Below are 27,651 nucleotides of genomic sequence, written 5' to 3' on the forward strand. Positions count from 1 at the left end.
TTATATTCCTACTAACAGTACTAAACACCTTTTGAACAGAAAACAAAGTTCAGCTGTAAGCTGACACTATTGGCTGCACTGGTTAGAACACAACATTGGCAATCCAATTTTAACACCTTTCATATAATACACAGCACAGCCAGCCAAGACTTTGCCCAAAGTATAGCCATTTTTTTTCAGAAGCATCCATAGATTTTCATAGCTGAAGTTGAAGAAATCCAAAATGGAGGAAAGTTTTCTTAATGGGCTCTTCTGGCTTTTTGTGCAGGGAGAATTGCAACACCAGAGTTTTAGTTTTTAAACAGAAATACCTAAGCAACTTTTTTTAGATTTGTTGTTTTTCTTGTTTCCCAGAATTATATAAATGATACTAGACAAGGCTTTTTGGGTAATACATTTTGGCTGTTCACAATCTGAAAAGAGAAATAGGAAAGGTAACTGTTCAGTGCTCAAAAAAACCCCACAGGAATTAGTAAATCTTGTTTGGATATTAAATTAGTGTTTTGGATAACTGATCTGTTATGGCTGTTTGTGCCATGTAAAGAGCAGAAGTGGGGTACACATGTATCTGCCAGGACTGTGGCAGAAGGATTTTGCCTTCTTCCCCCTTTTCACAGAGGCTCTAGTTCCAGTTGATGATCCCTGGTTGCAGGGGAGATGGGGCTATAGCCCATTAATACATGCGAGATTCATCTGCATAATTGTAAATGACACACCTCCCAACTACGAGTTTAGATTCTCATACCCCTGCAAATTGCTTTAGGCTCACAGCCTAAAAGGCAGTGTATAAATGAACAATATTCATTATCATCTGAAAGCATTTCAGTCTGAACCACTGAGCAGAAAACCTGTGGAATCCTTTGACTCCAGTGCACAGGTTGTGCCCTCTAGGATCTGGTGCCAGTCTGAATCCAGAGAAAAAGTTGCTGTAGTTCAGCTGCCTACTGTCATGCTTTGCATGGCTCAGATGAGCTATTTTTAAATTACTATAATTGATTTTGCTCATAGTTACACAAGAGATCATATATTCTCATGTTTCGTACCTAAAGTAGACAAACTCTGGACAGCCTGCCATTTCTAAATTCTTGGAAAGGACTCTGTCCCTAATACTCAGACTCAATGAACATCCTGGTTCTCTGGCATGCCTGTATTCATTCCCATCTGTCATGCTGGCATTGTTCCCACTCAGAATTATTGATGCCAATTTTAACAGGGCATAGGTGCTAACCAAACATGGTTTTAGAGGGACAGCTTTCATAACACAGCAAGTGCCATCTCTTTTGCCAGGAGATCCTGCTGTTTGCAAATAATTCCAGCTTAAGGCCACATGCTTCATTACATGGGATCACATCTGTAGATGCTTGTGGGTATTATTAAAAAAAAATCAACAAATGTCTACTGTATTTCTCTTTCAGTTTGGCTCAGTGCTTGGAATTCTGTGAATGAATGCTCTGCACCTTGTTAGCAGGAGTGAGCCATAGGCTGTTAGATACTCTGAGCAGTCTTAGGTTACTGCATCAAAGCTGGCACAACAAACTGCAGAGTTTAGCAGAGCTGTGCTGCTTTTTTCAGGTGCCTTTTGACTGCTTTGTGTATGTAGTTTGTTCTGAGGAGAGAATGATAGAGCATTGTGTTTTGCACCACAGCTTTTGCCTTTCCAGGTTCTCAACAGATTTGTGTGTAAGGCATACTCTGCCCCCACCCAATTGTAAAATGGCACATATGTACTACAACATTAATACTGCTTATTAAAGTTATTAGTCTATATAATGCTCTATAAAAGATACATATTGTACATATAAGGATACATGTATTTATATGTATATCATATTAGTATCATAGTAGTATATTGTAGCTGCACTTGACTCCTGTTTTGCCCCCTTAACAGATTACTTGTGTTAGTAGAATTACACTGTACTGTATAAAAGCTAGAAATAGCTTAGGAAAGAGCAAAACCTGTTCATGAGCCTCAACTGGACAGCCCACTAAGCTCAAATTTTGAAATAGAACTTTGTAGTGAAGCAAAAGAATATTTTGCCCAGAATATACCTCAGAAAATACTGTTTGGAATAAAATAAGATTCAGGGTAGATAATTTCCAGCCATGTGTTTCCAGTCATCATTTTTGACTCTTAGATATTCCATCGTTCAGCCAGGATCTGTGGAAAATAAACCAAAAAACGCAACCCCCTCGACACCCGTAGTGTTTTGGCTGAATAGCACCAGGAAGACCTCGGTTCACATGCTGTGCATAGAAATGTATTTTTGCAAATCAGAAAAGGTATTTTCAGTTGTTCTCTTTACTAGCAAAAACCACCGAAGGCTGTTTTCAGTTGTATTTTACCTCTGTCTAAAAAATGTTGAATCTAAGAATGTACAGAAGAGTCAAACGTTTTTTAGAGTCCTAGCACTTCAAGGACGCAGAGTGACAAGTAGACACATGAATATATTGAAAAATTCTGTTGGGAATCAAGGTTTAAAATAACTGAACATTTCTACTGACTGTACATTTCAGAGTAGTAATATGTATGTTTCTGATCATTTTGTTATTGGTTAGCATGTTTATGAAATTGGGTACAGTTCACAAGATTTCATAGGCTTTGAAGGATACTTAATGTGCTTTTCCTACGCTTTTGATAACTTCAAAATACTGTATTGAGCTCAAGAAACAAAAAGCCTCATTTCACAGTAGATTACTGTATCAATTGTAACTGATCTTTACATCCTCTCACCTGTCTTCTGTCCTTAGTCTTTTTGGCAGCTAACCTGACCTTGTGGGCTGTCAGCACTGATTTGTTTTCCGTACCACTTGGACTCAGAGGTATTTTGTTTTTCTTTTTCTTATCTTCCCCTGCCTCCTAAAAGTGCCCCCTCATAATAATTGTATACCTTAGAAATCATCTGTCCCTCCGGTAAGGGCAGCAGAGTGGCAGAAGAGGTGTACGTTATTAGTGCCATGGAATGAAAAACGTCAAGGCATATGCTGGAGAGAACAAGGGTTTTCCAATCCAATAGCTCAGGAGAGGTGAAAAGAAGGTTCTACTTCAGCACAGTCAGACCAGGAGCTGCCTCATGGGAGGGCTGTTGCACTTTTGGGTGAGTTGTATTTTGATTGTTTCTTACCAGCCATAACAGCAAAGTTATAAGGCTGCCTGGTTGGAGTCTCATCTCTGAGATGTTGCAGTGAACAGCCAGTCCATTATCTCTCTGTACAAACCTCAAATCTTTTCCCTAAAATATGAAGTCAGACGTGGTATGCTTGTTAGGGAATACCTACCAGCAGCATTGCCGGGGCACACAGTTGAGTAGCTGTAAAAAATGACTGGTGCATGTCTAGGCAGCTTGGAAGCTTTGGCTCATTGAAACTGCTATCTCTAGAACACCAATAATTAAAGATAGCTGATTTGAAAAAAGCCATGTCTGGATTGCTCCAATTCATGGCTGGACTGTGTTTTTAATGCCTCTAAAATGACTAATAGTGTGTATAAATAGTGACATCCAGTGTTCAGTTAGATCAACCACAGGTCTGTGTTCCGTAAAGCCTTTTAATTAAAAGATTTATTACAGACCCTATTTAAAATGCCTATGTAAAGATAGTAGATAACCTGCCAACTGCAACACACCTCCACAATAAAAATTTCCTTCCTGGCTTGTTGGGGAACAAGAATGGTGTGGCTCTTGTATAATGCTTTAACTTTCTTTTTTTATGACAGCAAGAGTCTGATTATTCCCAGGTGTTTTTGATTTCTTCTTTCTTTGCTTCTGTTGCTGTGAATGTGGCCATTAGGGCAGCAGTCATAAAGGATGTGTTCACCACTTCCTTCTCCGTCTGTCTCTTAACAGAGCCACAAGTCCACCGTCTTCTATCCACATTAATTCCCTGAGGTATCCACACAGTATTTGTGTTGACTGCCTTAATTTTGATCTTCTCTAATCATTCCCTGCCAGATGGCAGTTAAAGTTTAATGGTCCCTGTAAAAATAGTTCCCTTTCTTCTTTTAATCAGTCATGTGTGTTTGCTTAGCTAACTGTTAGATGTTCAGAAAGCACGAAGGGACCACCAACACAATTACTTCAAAATACACATCCGTATTGTGATTTCAGTGTTACGTAAAAGTGAAGAGTTATAGTGTAAGTAAGATTCCTGGAAATTAGTATGGGCTACATTACCTTAAATTTTCTTTGTTTCTTTAGATTTATTAAAAAGATTAAACTAATAATTTGTGACATTTCATGCAATCACATGTAGATTACTTTCAGTATTTTCTAGGCTCAAATGTTTGTGTTTTCTATGCTAGAAAGCATATGAGTATTATGCTTTTAGGGATGAATTGAGCAATACACTTAAGCATCTGCTTAACTTTAAGTACCTGTGTATAGCTAATGATAGATAATAGGGCCTTGAGCAAGGTATTTCGAAGTATGCTTCACCTTAGGCCCCTAAGTACTTCCAATGAAATGATTTACCTTCTTGAATTTTTAAGAGTATGTATCGACACCTAATGACACAGAACTTGAAATTTTCCAGTATGTGTTTACTTGATTGAAGCTTATTAGGGGTTCAGGCTTTTGCTGAATAGAGAATTTAATTCAATTGCATATTCATGCTATGCCTAAGTAGCAAATCACTTCAGAGGCAAATGGTTTAAGCTATATCAGACACCTATGGAGTGAGCAGGTAAGGTTATACCTCTGAGGAATACGGAGAGCCTGGGAAAGTGATAAATTAGGAGTCTAATCCAGCTCAGAGTACTGCCAGAGAACGGGGTTCTGTGGAATTAAATGGAGACTGGATCAGGGTCTGAATGCCTTGCCTAAAGCAATACAGGAAATATATGGCAGAGTCACTAACAGAACCCAGATCTCCTGATCCAAATTAGATTTCGTTTGTATCTAACATCTGTGTATGCTGCAACTGGATGTGTCATCACAGCCTGCACAGGCCAGCTTCTAGATTAAAGCTCGCATGATAACTCCTACGCACACTGCAGGAATCACACCCACTTACACATCCCAGTAAGATGAGACTTAGCAGAAGTGCAGACCATCCTACTTTATTCTCCCTAGTAGAAGGCTGAGAAAATAGGGATCCTTGTACCTTCCTTGAAATCATATTTTAACAACCATGTCCAGAAGTTTTAAGATATGACAAACTATGCACTATGACAGTACTCTGAACCTTCTGATCACTTAGTGCTTTTTGATTTTGCCATCAATGCCAGGGAGTTGCTCCAGCTCCAATTTTCCTCATTATACCTTAATTAGCAATAAGCAATTTGGTTCTAACATAATAGAAATTTTGACCCAAAGGAAAAATTCTCTGTCCTCCATCTAGGTATTTTTCCTCAGTTCCTTTCTACATGCAGGTTTTTTGGGTAAGATCTAGGCCTGAGAGCAGAGATGTGGATGGGACGGTTTGCATTATGATAATAACCAGATGACCTCACTGAGATCAGAGCCTCAGGGTACTGGATTCTGGCAAAAACATAGTAAAAGTCAATCCCTGCACAAAAGAATGTGAAGTATAAATACACAAGCTCTTTGGTAACTCTGGGATGGAGAGGTTGATTTGCCCACTGTCAGACTGTGGCCATTGCTAGTGACTCACTCTTGATCTCTTGTGCCTTAGCCAATGGCCTTAAACCCAGAAGCACCCTTCTTCTCTACTTACAATTAATTAGAAAGAGAGCCCAGCTTTGTTACTTTTGGTATGTCAGAGTTGTAAAATCTGTCCGCTGTGGAAGAGTGGACATACCTTTATCTTTCTGTACCCTGGTTTCCTCTCCTGTTTCCATATCAGACAAGCATACACTGGTTCCTTACTTGGTTGGCTAAATATTGCAAAGATAAACAAGCCAAGCAGAGCTTGCTGGGCTGATGATGGTTACTAGCAGGCATCAAAGTGAAGGTGTTCCCCTGTGGACACAACCCATCATGGTTGGGCTGATGCCCAGTTCATAGGAGGGAACATGAATCTTCCAAATGGAAAGGGAGATAAATTGCATCTAAACATGCTAATGATGATAATGTAGAGAGACAGATGTGGTAACTGAGCATTCAAATCCCTCCATACACTCTTTACTTCTGCTACACTATCACATCATATACTACCGACTAATATAAGCCAGATGCAAAACCAGAATGTTGTTTGAGTTTATATTCTTGACATCTCCAGATCTGTACAGCTTATAGATAGAACATTTTTCCCTGGCAAATTCACACAAAGGTCATTTTTATGAGCTCATATAAAGAGTGAATTGGAAAGCAATCACTGGTGTTTGTTTCAGCTGCACCACTTCTGTTAAGGAATTCTTACTATAAAAATCAAGGCAAAGCACAGCTCAGAAATCTGGATTCCGTGCAAGGAATTTTGTTTCCTTGTCCGTTGTGTGGCCACTCACACCTTTGCAAAGAGGATGCCATTTAAAGGCTTGTAATTCAGAAGTGGCTTGGATCAGCCTTACATAAATGTAAATGTAATATGTAAATGACATAATGATTTCCCAAGGTGAAAGGCAGCAGAGGAGGAGACACAGAGCTCTGCCAAGTGAGGTCAAGTGTGGAGAATACGCAACAACCATGCAGAACACTTATACACCTGGTACAGTACATGCCAGTTGTAAAGGCAGAAAGCCAAAGGTAATGAGCACTGTGAGAATTACCAAGAGCTCCTTTTTGGCCCAGGTTCTTGCTTGTAATTGAAGCGCTATCCTCTACTGATCCTTCAGGTAGTGTCAGAACAGTTTTATCCAGGCAGGTTTCAAGGGAGAATCAATCCCTACCGAGTAAAAGAAACTTCCTTTACATTATAGCTCTGTGCTACAAGCAAGCTATGGATGTGACTCGTGAGTATTCTTAATAGTTTCCAAAGAAAGTGAAATTCCCGAGAGAGATTTTGATTTTAATTTAGAAAGTGATTTTTATGCGTGCTCCAAGATGACTAGAAAACTGTATGTATGTTTACATATTTATGTTATTAGAACATATAATGAAATGTACGTTAAAGTGCCTTTATTGCATTTATTAGAATATATGTTTTAAAATACTTCTGTACAGTACTAGGAAAGAATAAATCAAATATTAGCCATCCAGGAATATTCTCCATTAGTCTGTACTCTCCATCAATTTTAACAATGGGCTATTTATTTTTCTTTAACTGGATTCTAATGTATTCACAGACATAGAGTGGTTATAAGACACCATAATGTTATTCCTGGATAACAGATTTTAGCTTTTATATATCCTAGTGAGCTCCTTCTCTACAATATTGAATTTCAAGAAATTGGTGGCTACTCTGTGATGTTGAAAATTTCCTTCTATATGTCTTCAGCTGCCAGTCTTTGAAATCTCTTTTAAAGGATAATCTATACTTGAGAAAATAGCCAGACTGAAAAATCAAAGTCTAACTTGGCAATCTCACTGAAGTGCATGTAGTAGTCGCTTGGCTTTCCTTGCCTTCCACACTCTTCCTTCATATGTTTTTATTTCAGTTACAAACTATTTAGGACTAACACTTGCTTTTGCTTTTGAAAGGGGATCTGGGATAATTGTGTGCTTCCTAAATAATCAAATATATTTTTTATTCTTTTCATTTTATGGGTATGGGGCATCTGAGTTCAGAAGCATCCTTCAGAAATGTCCATTTGGGAAAAACATTCTGAGACTTTTAAAGATAGAGTAGTAAACCTGGGAAGCACTGAATGTTTAACTGAAAAATCAGAAATACCAGCAAAATAATTATTGGAGCTGCAGAGAATCTGCAGGTTTACAGAAGACTACAATGCAAACATTTTTTGCTGATAGTTCTTTTTTTCCCCCCTTCTTTTTAACTTTTTTTTTCCCCCTGGAAGTTCAGTGATGTACTATAGTGAAAGGAAGGAACTGTTAAATTAATTTGAAACTGAAAATTAAAAACCAATAGACTTTACTGCAAATAGGAAACGGTGGAAACCCCCTGTGATTCAATCACTGCAAACCAGACTGGGAAGAGCAGTACACTTGATGGCACAGCTGCAAGGACGAAGCAAGCTGGCCTCTCTGTTACTGTTGATATTGGTCTGGGAAGACACATACTTAGTAAGTAACACTAAATACACTATTTCTATTACAATTTTCTATTTCAAATCATGGAAGGACCTCCCCTTTGGCTGTCTGTAACTGCTGAAGAGCATCACGTAGTTAATTTCTCTGTTTATCAGTAAAGCATCCTTTGAATCACACAAAATGAGTACACTGGTAGAATACAAAACCAAAACACCACACACAAACAAGAGAAAGGAGATAATACTAAATTATATTTTAGCTACTAGTGTACGTAGACTGACAAGTCTAATATAAAAGAATCTTCCATACTACCGACTATCTTTTTATCTTTTGGTAACAATAAGAGAGAGTTTAACAGGACATTTGCATCTGATTTAATGCAGAAGGCTTTTTTTGAGAAACAGAAACCAAAATTATAGCTGAGGGAACTTCAGAAAAGAAAATTCATCTTCCTCAGAAGAAACAATGTAAAGAAAACTTAGTAGTTGTATAATGTATCACTGCTTCAGCGTTCCTAAGTGGAAGTTAGCGGGTATATTAAACTGGCAGTTTATCCTCTTTGAATATATTGTATCCACCTAACTCCTGAGGAAAGCAAAAGAACATTAAAGAAGTGCTTTTGCACCTGTTACACTACACCTTGCATTTTTAATGCTTAGCAGAAGCTGTTAGTGTTTTAAAATCTTCACCAAATGTATCCATGCAGCATGGAAAAAGCTGAAGTCGTTAAACTGCGTATCACACAACAGAATCATCTTGCATTTAATGACTAGATTTCTAAAGCAATTACTAAATTTGGACCACGTGCTGCCCTAGGGGGAAGCCAAGTTTTGGTTCGTTTTGAGAAATTAGTATCCCTGGTGTGCAGTAAGAGTGCTGCTGTTGACATAGGCAGCCAGCAGCATGCAGGATGGCACACAGGATGTGTGAGCACAGACGGGCACGGTGTGTGTAGGGAGACCTGCCACGATGGAGCAGGTACAGGTGGTGGCTTCCCCTGCCCAGCAGCATGTGGGAGGCACTGCCAAGGCAAGCTGACTTTTCTGCAGGAGGTAGAAAGAGCTGGCCTTCCCTTTTTGATTGAATACAACTATTTTTTTCTTTACAGAGTCTACATCCTTGAGTTTTTCTCTCATTTTCCCCTTGTGTTCCCATGATAACTTGACACAGAGTAAACCTAAAATTTGTTCTTAACTCCAAACAGGCATTTAGTAATTGCCAGAGATAAAGAAACACTAAGAGTTTGGAAAAAAGTAAACAGCAGTCGCAGCAAAAGTGTGTTAAAGAAATTGGCGCATCTAATCTAAAATAGTAAAATGACCAAGTTCCAGGGCTGAATTATTCCCAGAAGTAATACCATGACTTCATTCAGGAAGCATTACTCAGTGGGATTATAGCTGGAACATTTTCAACCTTAAGGATTCATCTCCAGAAACATCATTCTTGGAGTGCAAAATATCCTGAACCTCCCAGACCTAGAATAGGTTCTCTGTTAATAACTCACATTTCTGCATATCATAAACTTCAGTTTGCTTGTGAGTCATTTTTCTGTTCAAGAATTGTGTAAAATACGAATTTTATATCAGTAAGGATTGAGAGTCCAAGGAATTAAGCTTTCACTGAAATGTGGAATTTCCCTACACACTCTTGAAAATCCTGCCTCCAGTATAAAAATATTTCATTTTTTTTCTTTACAGAAGAAAATTCCATGCAGTTATTTACGGCCTCCCTGTAAGACGTGATAACCTACATCCAGAGATGTGAGATAAGGTGGTCTCCTACCATGAAGTGGACTGTTCAGAGTGGTGAGAAAAAGAAGTTGTTTTTATTTATTTATTTACCAAAAAAAAAAAAAAAAAAAAAAAAAAAAAAAATTAAAAGTACCCAGAAAATTGACATTAATTGAAGCATGCAAAGATATATGACAGCAAGAGCTTTGGGGAGCTTTTTCCCTTGGTGCTTAAGACATGCTATGGAAATTTCTTGCCTGGTGGGATAAACTAATGGGCTGACAAAAATACAAACTCTCCCTAGCAGGAATTGCAGTAAAGGAGTGTCTTAGTTCAGAGTGCACTGGAGAAAACACCATGTTCATTGTATCTTGACTTTCTTTCTATTACACAAGAACTCAAACTGAGCAAGTGTCCTTGATTTCACTCATAAATACTGTGTAGAAAACTGACAGTCCTTTTATTTTTCTTTAAAACTGAAAAGGGGGTGGTGGTCCTGAATAAATATTTTCATCTGGAAAAACATGTGGAGTAATGTTCATTATACTAAATACTTAACCTAATTTAAACTTAGGGTTTTTTTCTTGAATGCCATTCTTCCATGATTGTGAAACTTTGGTGCTTCCTTGGATGACGCCTTGGACGCCCACATGGGAATTTCCATTGGAATTAGGTTAAAGTAACTCACTCCTATAAGAGAGTAAATCAAGAAACTGGAACTATACTGTAGTTCTCATTGCATTCCTCTCAAAAATGCGGTTGCTGCCACTGGTGGTGGTTTTTTGTGCTGGACAGCCAATTTAAGAATTACGAGTAATTGGAAAGCTTTTCTGTATTTGTCATAAAACTGTATTTTAATGTTGGTAGCTCAGATCACTAATCTAAACCTTGCTCCTTGTGTACCTGCATGCAAATGTGTAGTCAGCACTCCTATTATCATGTCACTGCTTCCAAGTGTACCCTTGACAGCTCACAGACAAGAATATCTCTTGAGGAGAAAGTAATTTAGTTATGTAGATCTCCCTATTATTTCAGTCCAAAAAGCTCAGCTTAAACAGACTATCAACTGAATTGAAATGTTTTTTGCAATATGCACTGATGTGAGACCAACAAACCTATTTTGCTAAGGTGCCTTAAGTAGACTTGGATCTTTAGTTTTAGCTGTGCTATTACATTTCCTTGAAAGCTACCTTATTCATAAAAATAAAAAGGGGGGAAGACACATTTTCTTGTGACTTAAAGGCACCTGGCTGTTGGGATTTTTGTCTTTCAGTTTAGGGAATAATGAGTGGGAAATCTACAGGCCTTGTGTCTGAATGATCAACACTTGCATTGCCATGTGCTTTCCTGTTAGTGTGGAGGTACAAGCTGTGTGCTAAACACTAAAGTCAGGCTCAGATTCTTCTTCCAGATGCACATGTGCAACTTCTATAGCAGTGAGTGAAAGTTGCATACACAGATGAAATTTTAAATTAATACAACCTTGCATCCATTTGTCTCAGATGAGAATTTTAGTTTAAAGAATTAACAATTTACTGTCATTAAGTCCTTTAGCCCTTTACCATATTCATATTATGAAAATAAGAATACCTTTCACACACATGGTGTTAAAGAAAGACATAGTAGGAGGTGTGGAGTGTCTTGGCTGGGAAATCGTGTGAGTACTATGCACATACATTTCCTGAGTAAGCTGCTTATTGTTTCTGTTATTGTACTTCTGAACAATTTCTGTTGGCAACAGGGTATTGGCCATACATTCACAAATTTTGGGGCAGAATCCATTCTGGATGCTAGCTTGCATCCTGATTTTTATCAAATGGCTGCTTCAAAACGAGGTTTTTTTACATTAGATAGTTCAGCACTTTATAAAAAGAAACATGGTTGAAAATACATTAAATTGCAGTAGGTATGCCACACCGAACACATCAGATAAAAAAGAGCTCAGTTTGACACAAAAATTGTGGATATTAGCTAATTTACACATGTAAACTGTGAATATTTTATTTTGTATTCTGGAACAGGTATAACTCCACGACGTTGATTCTAATTTCATCTTTCATCACCAGCAGAGGGAGCAGCAGTGACTGAGCTGCACAAACCGTGGGGGTTTAATCCACTCCATCAGCCAAATTCCCTCTGCAAACACCCTGAAAAACCTCTAGTGCTGTCAGCAGGAACCAAAGAAAAATGTCTGATCCTTGAATACGTTAAAATATTCCTATTTTCTTCAAAGTAAACTCTTGTGTACCCCCTTAATTAAATGAGTAGCATCACATTCACAGCTTTGTGAAAAATATACGGCATACGAGTGGTATTTGGAAAGAGATCAGAGACCTGACTACGCAGACCATAGCCATCACATCTCATAAGCCAAAATCATGCTTCAGAGATATTTAGCAAACTCTGTTCCTGATTTTGCAACTTAAACCACAGTTCTGTGGGAAGACACAGTTCAAATATGAAAACTATAGTTACTTGAGACCTAAGATTTTGAAAGATGTTGGAATGCATTTCAAAATTGTCAGTTGTTGTAGTTTGCTTTCAGACAGTGTTTAAAAGTGTCAGAATCCTTAAATCAGTCCTCATTTTAGCATTTTCATTCAACCAATCAAAAAAAAAAAAAAAAAAAAAAAAGGGAAATTCACAGCTGTTAAAAAAACTTCTAAGAGAAGACTGGATTTAAAGCAGTGTAGTCCATTACCAAAGCTCTGGGTTTGAACACTTCTGCTGTGGGAAAGCAGTAGAGAGACCCTCTGCTACACAACTCCTAATTGAGTCCTAATGTGCCAGTGAATACATTAGTTGGCTCTCTGACATTTCACCCATTTCAGTAATCATCTTCACCAAATACGAACACCTATGCTATTGTAGACTAGATGACAAGGTTGTGCACATGAACTCTGTCTTCCTTCAACCTTATCAGCACCTCTAATGGAAGACACTTTGACTACAAACATGACGTGCTTATAAACACAGCCAAGACAAACCCAGCAGCCCAGTTCCTGCCCAGGATCAGGTCAGTTCAGCTCATCCCAAAACCAGCCATCTAAAACTGAAAGCCTATCTACCATCATCAGCCTGACGTTTATTACATTATTTCTGATGAATGTAAAGCAGTAATAATATTGGGGAAAATGGTAATTATGGAGACTTCATATTACAGGCAGAGAAAAGATCAAGGGTTTGCTGGTGGTCTTGCAGGAAAAGAAGTGAGGGATCTCAGAGTTGCTCTGGGCTCTCCCTCACTGTGGTATCAACTCGCCTGGCTGTCAGAGATGGTGCCTAAGGAAGCACTACTGCAGGTTACTCTCAGCCTGTCTAACCTGCTAAGGATCTGGTCAGAATGCCTGGCAGGTGGGAGGTGGACACATGCTATTTGAAATGTTCACAGTGTTTCATAAGTAAATTATACTTAGTCACCAAAATTTAATTTATCCACTCTCAGTTTCCTGACATGTCACTGGCACTCTGGAGTCTTTTAGCTATTGGTGTCAATAATATGAAAAAATTAAATCTTCTTACCTTGGGAGGCTTTACAGTAATGACACACCACTCTTCAGAATCCACATCAGCATGGTCCTCCCAGCCACTTATTTGGTTGAGGGCAGGGCATTGACCGTACATTTTTTAATACCTGCAAAGAAAGAAATTTCGTATCTTTCCTGATCAAAAGTATCTTTGATAAAGGTCAGTGTTACTGTGTCCAAACAGCTTATTCAGTGGGCTATCCTGCCATAGGGGCTAAACAAAAGTCACAAGGCTTTATTTTGTTAAAGAAATATAATTTTAGCCACTTTGAAGAAAGGGCAGAGGATGGATTACAAGCGTAACTGTAGCATTTCTTGTGTTTATCACACTTAAAATACAGCAGTGCAGTTTGGTTTGCAGCATGTGATCTTATTAATTTATATGCGTTCATATTAATAATTAATATTAAAATCACTTTAATTAATTTTTGCCATTGGATTCCTTGAAAGGGAATTTAAAGCATGCTTTCACTGTATATTTAACACAGTCCATTTTTTCAATTTTGCTATATGTGATTCCTCTTGAATTTCTAAAGTCATTTTTATCATTTCCCAGAATTGTCTACCATGTAAGAAAAGAACCAACAATTTCGGAACTCAGAAGGATGAGTGACACTATTAACAGTGATACTAATAATAATTCAGCAATTGAAGTTCTGTGTATCTCTTTCATATAGCACTAGTCACTGGATATTAATTAATTACATGATATTTACTAATGTAGCTAAAATGGGTCTGAGTTGTTGGACCCATAAGCTGTTTTTGTCTGCAATCTGCAAAGGTGATAATTTATCTTTAAAAAATATTTCTTTACAATGTTGCTTTCTGATCACTGCATCATTGATCACTAAATCAGAAATATTTTTTGCCACTACTACTGAAAGGCTAAAGTTTCCACATGCTTTAAGTGCATACATATTCATCAGCAACATAATTGCTTACTTTCCTATAGTTTAATTTGCCCAAACATACAGAAATCTGCTCCAATGTTTTCATTGAAGATGACAAATACGCAATGATACTGTGGGCTGTCTGGTTTTGGTTATGATCCATAAGTGTATGTGCTATTTAACAACCAATAAAATATGACAGGCATATATAATTCTGTCTGAGCAGGAAAGAAGATTTTATTGCTCAGGTTTTAGTCACACATGCCTTACATAAAGTTGTACAGTCAGATCAGTATTTTATTGTTACTTACCATATGTGTTACACCCCTTAGGCATGAAAGAGCAAGCTCAAAAGCATTAACCTTATCTGCAGAAAAAGAAATTACTTCAAATAAGTTTATAGTCAATACAGTCTTTCTTTAGGAGCAAAACAAAAAAAACTGGAAACAAATCTACATATCTCATAGACTTCAGCCACAGAAGAAAGAAACCATTATTACAATCTTAGCTTTATCAGCTTCTTTCTTAAACACCTTATCTCCTCTTACATGCCAAAATAATTCAGTATGCACTACTATGGATCGCTGACATCAATAAGTGCTATCTGTCATCACCCTACCCACTGTATCCCCCCAAAGCTCCTGGTATTGGGGGTCTTGGCCTCACACAGAGAAAACATTGCTAATCTTATAACAAGGTTATGTGCATAAATTTATGCATACATTTATCAGAATCACCAGGTATGTTGTGCAGAGGCAGATCAGTGGTGAACAGAGAACTCAGCAGGACACATCTGCACTCTGTTCACACTTCTCAGGTTCCTTGTACAGCTCAGCAGGAGAGGGCAAAAGGAGAGGTGATGATTTTGAGGCACTTCTGCAGTTACGGAAGAATTCCAGAACAAATTCCACTGTCTTGTTTTTTCAGAATACACAGATTATATTTTCTTTAATACACATGGGAACCAGAATTTATTTTTATGATGCACTACCTGCATTTATCTCCACCAGTTGAAGAAGTACGCTAACAGCCTGCAAAGCATTACCAGGGCAGGATATGAACCTACACAGGATATGAATTTATAAATGTCAAAGGAGTGTAGTAGTAGCAACATGTAAATCAAAGTTCAGAAAGCCAGAAAATCTTACTTTAAGATCAGCTGATGCAAGGTAGCAACATAGTTATTTTTTGGAAAAACAAGTACTTTTGTGGCACCAGACTGAGGGACTGAATCATCAGCAGGCTATGACCTGACAATGATTGATTCATGATAGAAGAAAGGGAGAGAAAATGAGTTGTATTTCAGATTCCAGCATGCAACATACCAAAAACACTGAGCAAGGTCTCTGAAAGCCAAGTAAAGAAGCTTTCCAGCTTTCCTGTTTCTTTGGGCACTTTATTTATCAAGACAAACTGAAAAAAGAAAGAGCTACAATATCTTCATTTAAAATGTAATAGGTAGCTGTCTGAGATATTTTTAAGCAACACTGGCAGAAATAAAGGAGGATCAAAGAAATAACATTAAGAATATTTAAGACGTTTATCCTGGATAAAGTTGCTATTCTCAAGCTTTAAATAAACTAATACAGAGCTCACCCAAGCAAAACTTCAGTGCAAGTTCCTTAGAAAGAAGAAAAAAGTGTAATTTTTCTCTGCAATCACATATTCACACAGAAATAGTGTATTTTTATATATAGCTAATGCTGGATGACTTTATGGCTGACTATAGAAGTCTGAGGATTACAGAACCTTTGCCTGAAGAGTGAACACTTGAATTTAGCCTTACTGGTTGCTAATATTTTTCTGATTCTATTTTTTTTTTTAATAAAGTGATTTCAGGTTTGTGAGCAGCTACCTATAATAAGAAACAATCCGTTTGAAACACTGGAGAGTGTAAGTAGAAGGTGTTAATTATAGCTAAATGCCCAATTCCCCTCCCCCCCTCTGGGCTACACCCTACAGTTTTAGGCTGCTTTCATTTCAGTAACCATTTGATCTTTCCCAGGAGAGGATTTCGTACTATTTCTTTTAATCTTCTCTGCATGCAGTTCAAAACTGGCTTGCTGAACTCAATTTAAGTTAGTGTTTGCGTTTATGAGGAAAGGATCGCATGGTCTACAACAAAACAAATAAAAATAATGGTTATAAATGTCAGTTAAGAAAATTGTGTGAAGTAAATTAGGTGCTTATGAATGCATCTATGCAAATTTTAGAATGATGCTATTACTCCCTCTGCTCACTATGATCTGCAGGGAAAATATGATTTAGAAACCTTCGACCTTTGGTAAGTACAATAAGCTTTTACTATGGTGCCTTTGCAACTAGTAAACAATTAGGCAAGAAACTTAAAAAATATTTTGAGAATAAAACACATTGATGTTTCACTCTATACACATAAGGATCTTCAGTGACTATAAGTAATTAACCAGACAGAACAAAGTTAAACAAATACGTAAATCTTTGCAGGCTGGACATTCTATGCAGTAAATAATGCAACACCTCCACTGTCACCAGATAATGTGCACTGTGCTAAATTCGACTGACCCACATTTTGGCACTAGCATCAGTGCCAAACAGACTTATCTTGTAACTTTTACCTCTAAGGATCAAGTCTCCAGAAATCAAAATGGCTCCATTGAATCAAACTAGATAGGATTTACATTAAAGTAAAAGCAGGTCATGCAGTCAGCTAAAAAATTGCAAAATGTGTTTACCCGCCTCAAAATATTGCTCCATATCTCATTCCTTTTGTAAGAATGTTTGTAAATCTACAAGAATTATTTTTCACATCCATTGTTTTAATAAAGTTCCAAAGAGACATTCATTTCCCAACTTCCTGCTAGCGCTGCAATAGCAAAATATGCTGCTGGTGCTGGCCATAGTCATGTCCACAGTTGGGTTCAGACAAAGTGACAAATCAGCTGTAAGAGCCAAATGCACACAGGAGAAGTTGCAGCAATACCCTAATTATGCTTACAACAGAAAAATATACTGCCAGAAATACTGAATAAATACTTTGCAAACAAACAGAAAAAACAAGATACAAGGAAAATAGAAAATAGAAAAAAAAAAAAAGAGGAATCTAGCACAATATGTACTGGTCAGGACCCCAGAGAATAAGGATTTTCATGCATTAATACATCAAAACCAATTGGTAGCTTCCTTTGGATTGCCTGTACCAGTCCAAATAAAATGTAGCAAAGCAAATTTATACTCAGGCCCCATTAAAACTGACTAATTTCAGAGTTGTTGAATTTAGGAGCATTTTATCATATAACTGGAACCAGAAGTTAATGTACTGAGAGTTGAGTTTCACTAAGATGAAATATTAATTCATGTTTATTGTAAATGTTGATTGTTTTAATATCCTGAATTTAGATGCAGAAGATTAGATGTAATGGGTTCTTTCCATATGTCACAATTAATCTAGTTGCTCTTTTAACTGTAAATTCTGCAAGATTTCTTTTTCTTACCTAAAAATTCAAGCAAATGATTTAAAATTAAACCATTTTTCCAGCACATGTAAAAATGTGTAAATGATAGAACTGGCAGTATGATGATTGTTTTACAGATAAGCATTTTCTTCATCATCTTCAAGGACATCCAGATTTATGATCTAATCACTCAGACCTTTAACAGGATGCATTTGAGTTTGATTAAAAAAGAAAACAAACAGCAGTGTGGATTTATTAATGAAATCTGGGTGACCTTTTCACATATGGAACACTCTCAAAATAGCAACCTTAAAGTTGAGTATGGTCTCCTTAGCTGCTTTAGCTTTGCCCATCCTAGTGTACAGCACGTTTTTGTTATGCTTTTTTAAATTGGCAAGTGCAAATTTTGGGAAACCATTTCCCCCTCTCCCTCCTTCAACTTTAATTGCTTAACCTACATCCTAATTCAAGCTGCTCATAAACCTTAGCCTTTGTTGTAGGTCCGACAGCTGCGTTATGTCAGTAGCAAGTAAAACCTTCACAAAGTTCCGGAATGCTGCAAGACATTTTATAGGTGCTGCAATAAAAGGCAAATTGAATTTACAAAAATGCATTTGTCACTGATTAAAAACTTACAAAGTTAATTGGAAACACAGTGTAGGTGTTGCCACACAACTAGAGGTGTAATTGGTGGTTTTTAATTCAGTTGGAGCATGGGGGAGAGTAGCTGTTCATGTAAGGCCAGCAATCTTTTTCATATTTCTTTTCCCTTGAAGAAGCAGGGTGTTTTTACTGGAAGACTTGCATGAATGGTCAATAGCATTAAGATGCTAGCTGAGGAGTAGGGACCACCTCCATGCCTAGCTTTCAAGGCTGTATCAAAGTAAAATTTGCAAGTACCAGTCAGTGCCCATTAGTAATTGCAGGGTCCTTTGGGAAAGTTTTCCAGTCCTTTTCTTGTTTTAGGTTGGCAAAGCTGACACAGCAAGTGAGAAGGGGAGAGGGAGGTAACCAACAGCCCTGGCAATCAGCACCCTCCCCCTGGAGCTGAGTGAATTATCTCCACATAATCCACTTAACCTTTGCCATTGTGGGACCTGGGAAGTTGAAGGTATTTTTAAACTTGAGTCTTTTAATTGCCAGTTTATAGTGTCACTAGTCCAGCTCAGCTGGAAGGAGGAGGATTGGAAAATAGTTCCATGAGGCAATAGCTTTTCACCTCGGCTAGGAGTCCTAATTATTATTGGTTTTGTGGCTCAATGTCCTCTAAGACTGTGGGGACAGTGATCTACAGTGAATCCACAGGTGATGGAGTTTCTTTAATCACCACTTCTGGTTAACATGGCTAAAATATCAGAGATTGTAAACTGCTTACAATGTTCAACTTGGGTAACAAACATATTGTCATCAATTCTCAATATGCAGAAAAATCCAAGCTAACAAAAAATGTTGTGAAAACAGCTCTGTAACAATAAAATTTAAGAATATGAGAAAGCTCCTTTGCAGTTTCTGTTCTTGGCAATCTCCACTTGATATAAAAGTTATTATTTTATTATTTACTTGATATTAAATTTTTTAAAATATCAAATAATCCCCTTATCAGAAAAACATTCCTTGAACAAATGCTGAAGGATGCTTCTGGGTAGTTTTCCAAAAACAAGATATGGAATATTTAATTAGGAGTGATTAGTTCAGTAGATTGCAATAGCTTGTGAGAGCCTTCTGCTACATTTTTATTCTTGGCTGCTTAAATTTAAATACCACTTACCTATTTTGTTGATAAATATTCCACTGTGCTGGACTGCATGTATGTCCACATTTCAGGGATCATCAAATCAGGCAAGGAATCATGCACGTGTTCTTCACAGAGACACCAAGAAATGGACACTGCACCTTTTCCCTGAATTTTCAAAAAAGCCCCAAAGAGTTAGGCATTCAGCTTCTTTGTACATCTAAATTTTAGACTTACTGGATTGTATAGGTCCCTTAAGATTTTTTGGTTAAAAATGGGATACTGATTCCTTTTATTAATACTCAGGAAATTCTCACTCCTATAGTTTTTACCCCTTGTTCTCTTCACAGTTTTAAGTTTCCCACCCACTGGTAGAGACGAGGGGAGCATGTGGATGTCCTGCACTGCCAGGTGCACTCATACTTCACTGGGCAAGGATGTGGCAGACCTATAATGTTAGTTATTTTGCAGCAACACCGATAATCAGTGTCCATCATGCTTGTATTATATATACCAATCCAAAAAACCCCAATGGTGCACAGTCCCAGAGCATTTCTGAAAGGGAATTACTAACTCAACCATCTCCTTTATTAACATTCTTTGGTGCATACTCAACCAGTAGAAAACCTCCCTGTGTGATACTTCAGCATCAGTACAGAAACAGAATTATTCTTGGAAATTCATGTCAAAACAGACTTGCTGTTTCTCACCACGGTCTCTGTGTCATCTCCTTGATCTTTTATTAATGATAAGGAAGTGAACAGCAGTAGTCAGGACTGAGAAGCAACAGCAGGGATGATCCAAATATTCCATTCCCACTCCTGCTTCTAAAATTCAGCAATATATATGGGAAAGTCCCTATTACATATTTTCACTTGCAATCATTGAAAAGAAACACACACTAGAGTAGGAAAAAGAAACAAACAAAAATTTTTTTCGAATTCTAAATGTATGCTTTTATCCAGGCCTACTGAGTAAGAAAGATACCCACTTTGTTTGGTATCCCTTCTCACCTTCACATGTTCATATCAGATGCTTGGCTTTTCAGAGAACTTAGAAAATTGAGAGAAAGAGAGAATGCCATGGAAGACTGTAGTCACGTCTGTGACTTAGCCAGGTCCTCCACTGGGATAGTTCTGGGCTAGAATTTTGGCAGATTTTTGTGAAAATTCATTTTTCTTGACCCATATACCAAGATTACCAAACATATGTTGTAGGAAGGAAGAAATGGGATTAAATAAAAGAGAAAGTGTTTGGCTTACTTTTCTAATTTTTCTGTTATTTCTGTAGATAAGACTTTTTTGGAATGATCAGGATTGATGTAACATTTTGCAATGAAAGGATAGGCAGAAAGAGGGGACTACTGTCTTTGATGAAAGACCAAAGGAGCAGCACATCAGCCATACCTTTCATTCCACTGGACAGGTTCCAAATACGAAAAAGATTAAACGAAACCCTGTACTCATCTTGATATTGGGAACACTGAAAAAAAATTTAAGTATCTGCTCTGGTTTAGATGTTAATTTAACTTTTTTAGATGAGGATTTAGAGAGGTTTTGTGAACAAATGGAAAAGCTTCTCTTGTTTCCAATTCAACCTAATTTTTTTTCAACTTCCCCCTCCCCTTCTCTGTTTTTTGTAAAAACCTTGGAGGCATTTCCAGGTTATATCTTAAAGAGTTGAGATTTCTCCTCTGAGAAGATCCCTTTGTGTCTGGCTATGGCGTAGTGAAACTGGCCATTACAGACAGATGCAAGTCTTAAGTACCTTCCCCTATTAAAGCCATGGAAGAGCCATAGAGCCATGCCCTGGCCACCTTCTCTCCCAGCTGTCATGTCCCAGACAGGCTGCCATGGCTCCAGCCGTGACTGCTGGGGTGCCTGGGTGCCCACTGAACCACCCTGAAATTAACAAAGGGCTTTGTACTGCTGCATAAATGAGCACTGGTAACTGATACTTAGCGGGGGTACAACTCTGTATTAAAACAAAAAAAAATTACAGATTTCCTCCCAAGTGTTACAGTCTCCGTTCTGACCCTCTGTACTATCCCTAAAGCCTCCAACAGCCTCATGAATGGGAGATGTTTTTCTTAACAGCGGTGGTAGGTAAAACACGGTGCAATCTGCATGGTAAGGGTTTTGCCATGGCCTTCAGCTTCTCATCTTTCCTGAACAGCTGTGAGCATGTAAAATAGCTTACACTCATGTTTCCTCTGCTAGAAATGGTCACATAGATGGAGAGAGACAAAATACTTTCAGAAAATACTAGCAGCTCCTGAATACAGGAGCTGATATCATCTAAAGTGATATTTTGTATAGCCTGAGCAAAGTGTCTTTTATATATATGTTCTCCTTTAGCAGCTTAACTTCACTTGCAGCTGATGAGATGGATCTTTCACTGAGTTACAATAAGGTTCTTAAGACCTCAGTCATATTTTTCCCCACAAAGGAAAGGCACATCTCACTGTCAGCTGAAGGATTGTAACTCCAGATTAAAGTGAAAGAGCAGAAATGAAGCCTCTCTGAAGGAGCATGGTGCTTCCCTCCTTCCTGTAATCGGCTGCAGCTGACCACACAGCAGACAGACAGCTTCTAAAATTGTACATGTGCATTATACCATAAACTAAATTGGAAGTTACATACCCATATACCCACCACTTTCATCTCCACCATGTAGGTGCATATATTGCTGCCTCTCTGAGCAAAAATTCTTGACCTTGATCCAGGATGGTAGAGCACACTGTTGAACAATTTAGCCAATTTCATTCATTCATTTTCATGAACATGTGACACGATATTACTGCTATTAATTTAATAATATTATCCAAAGCTGATAAAATCCTTATCACTTTTGTCTGATCTCAAATTAGGGAAAAAAATAATCACCCATTTCTTACAAGAACCTTATAGTAAAGTCAGGTCAGGTTGCCCAAACAGACCTGCAAGATCCCATGGACAGGAGCTCAAACAGTTTTGATTAACGAACCTAAGTTATGAACTGCCATCTCCTTTTTGATCCCACCACCCCTATCATTAGCACAATTCATATGCTTCTTTTGTGTTTGCAAATATATGTATGCTGTGGTTGCTCATCTACTTAGGATGAAATGTGAGAGAAATTGTTAAAATAGAAAAGGTTCACAGAGTAACAAAGTATTTTTTCCGTCTCATTCCTTGTATCACACTTCCTTCGCAACTGGAAAACACTGTTGTAGTGGTGAAGAGAGACAGAAATTGTGATTGCATTTCAGCAACTTAGGGAGGATATCATCTATTCACATATTGGTTTATTTTCATTTTCAGGAAGTGTTGTTTTTCACGCAATATTTTCTGGGTATAAGGAATAAGAGAAAAGCGAAACAAAGGAAATAATGAAGAGCTGTGGGTGATGCACCAGTTGTTAGAAGGACAGTAAACGATGCTTGGAAAGTAGGGGCTGTGAAGATTTGGAAGTCATTGCTGAAAAGCAGCTGGAAAAGATGTCATAGAATGACAAAGAAAGACCTAATGTGGTTCTTCAAGATGTAGATGGAAATACTGGGAGAAATGTGGTAATAGCAGTGATATATGTGACATTAAATCTATTTCTGAAGCAGGATGTTTGGCGTGGGATGTACCGACCCTTCGGAAGTGTGTTGATGTATCAGAAAAACTCTGAGAAAGAAAAACCCTGAAAAGTGGGAACCTACATTTCTGCAGAGATTTGGAATAAGCTCAGTCTATTTAGTTCATCCACAGTTAATTAAGAGATAATTTGATCACGGTCCATAATTATCTACAGATGAAGACATCTGATACCTATAAACAGACACGAGTATAGGAAGATGTAATGATTGGAGAGAAGACAGTGAAGCATAAAGCGAGAATAAAGTGCAAAGGGTACTTAAACACTGGAACTATTTCCACATGGCAGATTCATCTTCATCTGAAGATTTTATATCAAGTTTAATGTCAGTCTGAAGAAGCAGGATATCTTGCCAAGAACTCGGAAGCTTGATGCATGGACCGTGAGGTGAATTTCTACAGCCTCTTTCATGCAGGAGGCCAGGTAATATCAGATGAATGCAGGGTTGATGAAGGATTAATAAGAACTTGTGATCATTGCTGATAAATGTGAGCTCCTAGAGAATGAGTATGTCTGCCTATTCATATAAAGATAAGACATTTTGAAGGTGTTTATTGGTTTGGCTGAATGAGCTGTTGTTCAGTTATATACCACAAAACTTCATTTTTAATCAGAAAACAAGGCATATGATCATTTCTTTGCAATATCAGTGTGAAAGTCTATTGGCAGGAGCCAGCTGTCCATAAAGTACAGCATATTACTTAAATCACTAAAAAAATAATTATCTAATTATGTACATACTTTACAATCCTTACCTTGTAGCTGGTTTTCTGGTTCAGCTAGAGCCTCTTCCAAGTCTTCATCTGTGAAAGCTGCTTCAGCATGCAGAGCTCCTAATAAATGGAAACAAAATGAGGAACATTCATTCTGGAAGAAAAGCACACATTACTAATGTAGTTTTATGTTGATTAGAGATCAGTTCTGCTGTAACTTGTTACTCTAATCTGACCAGATTAGAGTCAACAACAAGCTATATCCAAGGCAAGGACATCAAAGGTCTAATCAGTTCAGTATTTTCTTTGAAAGTCCTTTCCAAATTATTCTTGACAGAGTTTGCTTTGTGAAAACTAAGGAATACCAAGTTCATGGTTTTAAGAAGCAACCCAATCTGAGATGTCCTCCTTGAGTGGCAGTAGTTTTCTCAGAGCTGATTTCTTCATACACTTCATACACTTCAGCATGTATATTTTGCCCTTACTGAATTTCAGCTACCATTTTATTACCCAGACAGTTATTATGACAGCTGCAGGCAATTTCTATTTATGATTTTACATTTGACTATTCCCAATAATTGTATGTCTTCAAACTTTGTCCTTGGATAACATGCATTGTTTTTCCGGCTTAGTTGTTAATTGAAAAAAAGGAGAGAAATAAAGGGAAATATCTGTATATATATGCAAATATAGAAAAACGAACATTTAAACACCATTTCATCTGCTACTTTTCTTCTTTTAATTTCCCTCAATTTTTTTTCTAGTTTGTATTATCAAAAAAATCCAATCTGTGTGGAAAATTAGTGACCGATTATGAATATTTCTTTAATCACAGATTCTGAGTACTGGTAATATTACTTCTAAGGTAGATGCTATCTGACTTACAAATCTTACATTTTATTGTCTGTCTCATTTTGATTTCTATCATATTTCACATTTATGATTTGTTCAGACATACTCCTGTTTTGTTCAGTAGGAATCTGTGTGGTCTTTGATATAAGGCATAATTTATTTGACAAGGACATATGAGATGGTGCCTTGAATCTGCATTTAACTGATGGATTGAGAATTTTTAGCATTGCAACAAGACAGATTCTCATCCAATGTGTCATGGAAGGAGCGTTCTCTTAATCTGTTCTCCTGTGGATTAAAATACATGTATATGTATTTTGAGGAGTAATTTTTAAAGTTCTTTATTGAAGGTAGTTAGCAGGGTTTTCATACATATCTGACATTCAAATACTAAAAGTGATTGATGCTCTTATCTGTTCATAAGGGTATTTTTATATCCATGAGAAGTGAGTGTTCCATTCTGACAAGTCTTCTGGAAATATCACTAACATTGCAATGAAGACCAGCCCTTGGTAGCACATTAAGGCTGGATATAAATATAACCTTTAACCAGCAACGCAAACCTGATGTGAGTTTGTGCTTGCAATTAAACTTTCTGCCATCTAAACATCAGTCAGCCCCATTAAAAAAATTCTTAATTGATAATTGCATTATTCTTCTCCATGGTTTTCCATAGGGCTGTATAGCACACCAAGAGCTTTCAGAGGTTTCAGTAAAGTGTGGTATGCTCGACCTTGCCATCTTGTACAGTCTTCTGCTCATTACTCTTTCTGTTTATCATCCTCACAGCTCCTCCAGCTATCACTTAAACTTAGGGGATGCCCTTAATCTGAGACAACTGTCTTTTAACACTTACGTATTTTTTAATGCCAATGCAATCCCTGGTTACTGGTACTTCTTGAGACATTTTCATATAGAATATAAAGACGGGTTTTTGGTCATCTTTTCTGACAGAGTTCTGCTTCTTAAGTATTACAAAGCAATTTTGGAGCCCTGGGGATGCTGGCAACTAACAAAGCCTCTGAACATCAGGTTTTCAGTATATGTTTGTCTACCTTTTGTAAAGGGAAATTTTAAGCATGGCTACCTCCAGCAAACTTTACTGCCTTCCTTCCACTTCACCCAGCCACGATTAACCAGGAAAACACTACTGGCCTATGCAAACTATCGGGTTTTTACTGGTTCAGTATTTTGGCTGTTTGGAGAGGTTTTGTGTTTGGTTCCACCCCTAACCCCAAGTATAATTTTAGTGCTTTATAGAAGACCAAGTTTTGTGTCCAGTGCTCTTGATGCCTTGAAGTGGCTACCTGAAAACAGAGACTAGACAAGATTAAGAGAATAAAAGCAGGTGTTTATTTGAAGGGCCTTCAAAGGTACACCTTGGGCAGTCAAAAGCCTCCAAGGGGCTCCACCCAAGATGGACGATGGGTCATGGGTTTTTCACACTTTTATAAGTTTGGTCCATTTGCATATCAAGGTTAATTCTCCAGTTATAATTTCAGGTAGTGATGTAATCACCCCAAGTTTGCTCCTCCTGTCAGAGGCTTTAGTTTATATATTTTGGGGCCTGGGACAACAAGGTGTCCTTGAGTTCAGGCCCAGAGAGGGTTTGTTATATCTAACCAGCATGAGAGAACAGTAGCTAACAGGCTGTATGAAGTTTCAGAGTTACATATGGGATTTGAAAAATACAAAAGTTGAAACCTAAGGCATCATTCTGACATAAATCTGAAAGTGAGCTAAGAAACTCCCAAACAACAGTGATGGCATTCCTCAGACAGTGCTCCATGGAAATCGCACAGTACAGCAGAGAGCAGCTGCGGCCACATCAGTGGCACTGCAGCAGTAGAGAACCACTACTGAGAGTCAACATCAGAAGGCACTCATTCACTAGCTAAACATGAAAGTCAAAGGAAGAGGCAGATAATGTTTATTTACCTACAAGACAAATGGCAACAAAGTATTCTAATATCCCTTAACAGAACAATGGCAATCTGTGTTAAAATCAGTATCAAGACTTCACTCTTAAAAACTTATTGAAAGGCAAATTTTGTATTTTCGTGACATCTTACAAAGCCTCTAGGGACTGGACTGGTAATCTAGAAAACCTGTCATTTATTGTCTGAATAAGGATTGCAAAAATCAGACAGTATATTCCAAAATTAAAATTAAAATAAAGGTGAGGTATTATATTGCAATGGCCTACTTCAATTGTAGCAATCTCTCTCTGTTTTTTACCTTGCCCGCAGATTTATGCAATAAAATAATTGACATTTTTCATCATTATGTCTTTATATCTTTCATGAGAGAACCACTCTCCTAGTTATCTTTATTCAATGCTGTTAAAAAAAAAAAAAAAAAGATAATGTCCCTTACCTCATAACACAATGCCTTTTAAAAGCATTCAGTTTAGAGCTAGTGTGAGGCCATGATGAATTGCTGAATGGTTGATTTCCTGACACTGTTTCTTACTAACCTTTTGTGACAGCTTCTGGATTACTCTACCTGGTAATTTGCACTATAATAATGGCTACAGTGAGATGTCTCCTAACTATTTCCTTTATTTTTAACAAGATTCTTAACACCCTCTGTAGGTGACAAAATGCAGTTACAGACATGAAGTGTCCCCTCGAGGAAGGCTGTTCACAGATGCCACCAGTACTTTAGTAGTGCAACTGTTAAATGAAACAAAAACAAAGAATCAGATTTTCTAAACATCCAGTTCAAATAAAAATTTAATTAAAAGTTATGAAGGCATTTTATTGATTAACAATCTTAGTAATTAAATACTGTCGTTGACTTTTTTTTTGGTTGGATTTGTCCTTCCTTGGAGATCTCTAATTGTGGTATAGCTTTACATTTATTGATAACTCTTTTTGATGAATACAGATGCCACCTTTTATGGCAGTCGTTGACAGAGTAATCATATTGTGAGAAATACCAGGCTTATGTAGTAACAGGTGTTGCAGTTATACATGCTGATATCCACTGGGAAAATGTGTTTGCTGCTATCATGGGTACACAATAAATGGAAGGTGCAATAAAGCACAAGCTAACATTTTGAAAATCCTTACAACTCTAGGAACTTTATTGCAGATTACAAGCAC

General features: G+C 37.5%; 2 long non-coding RNA genes across 3 annotated transcripts; one reads left to right on the forward strand and one right to left on the reverse strand.

The window, feature by feature from the left end:
• The first annotated feature begins 1,829 nt into the window (after nt 1-1,829).
• On the forward strand, nt 1,830-14,401 carry LOC121670694. Of its 2 annotated transcripts, none has more exons than XR_006018212.1 (3): nt 1,830-2,820; nt 9,740-9,847; nt 11,794-14,401. It is a non-coding gene; the product is annotated as an uncharacterized LOC121670694 (long non-coding RNA). The 2 variants fall into 2 exon arrangements; XR_006018213.1 differs by lacking the exon at nt 1,830-2,820 and adding an exon at nt 2,832-3,095.
• A 2,624-nt stretch (nt 14,402-17,025) lies between these two features.
• Nucleotides 17,026-23,909, reverse strand: LOC121670695. Its single transcript, XR_006018214.1, has 3 exons — nt 23,735-23,909; nt 19,392-19,523; nt 17,026-17,110 (listed from the first exon to the last, which is right to left on the reverse strand). It is a non-coding gene; the product is annotated as an uncharacterized LOC121670695 (long non-coding RNA).
• Nucleotides 23,910-27,651: the final 3,742 nt, after the last annotated feature.

Source organism: Corvus kubaryi, unplaced genomic scaffold, assembly GCF_017639235.1.
Source record: "Corvus kubaryi isolate FWS band 111438036 unplaced genomic scaffold, C.kubaryi_AGA036_p1.0 37396, whole genome shotgun sequence".
NCBI lineage: Eukaryota > Metazoa > Chordata > Aves > Passeriformes > Corvidae > Corvus > Corvus kubaryi.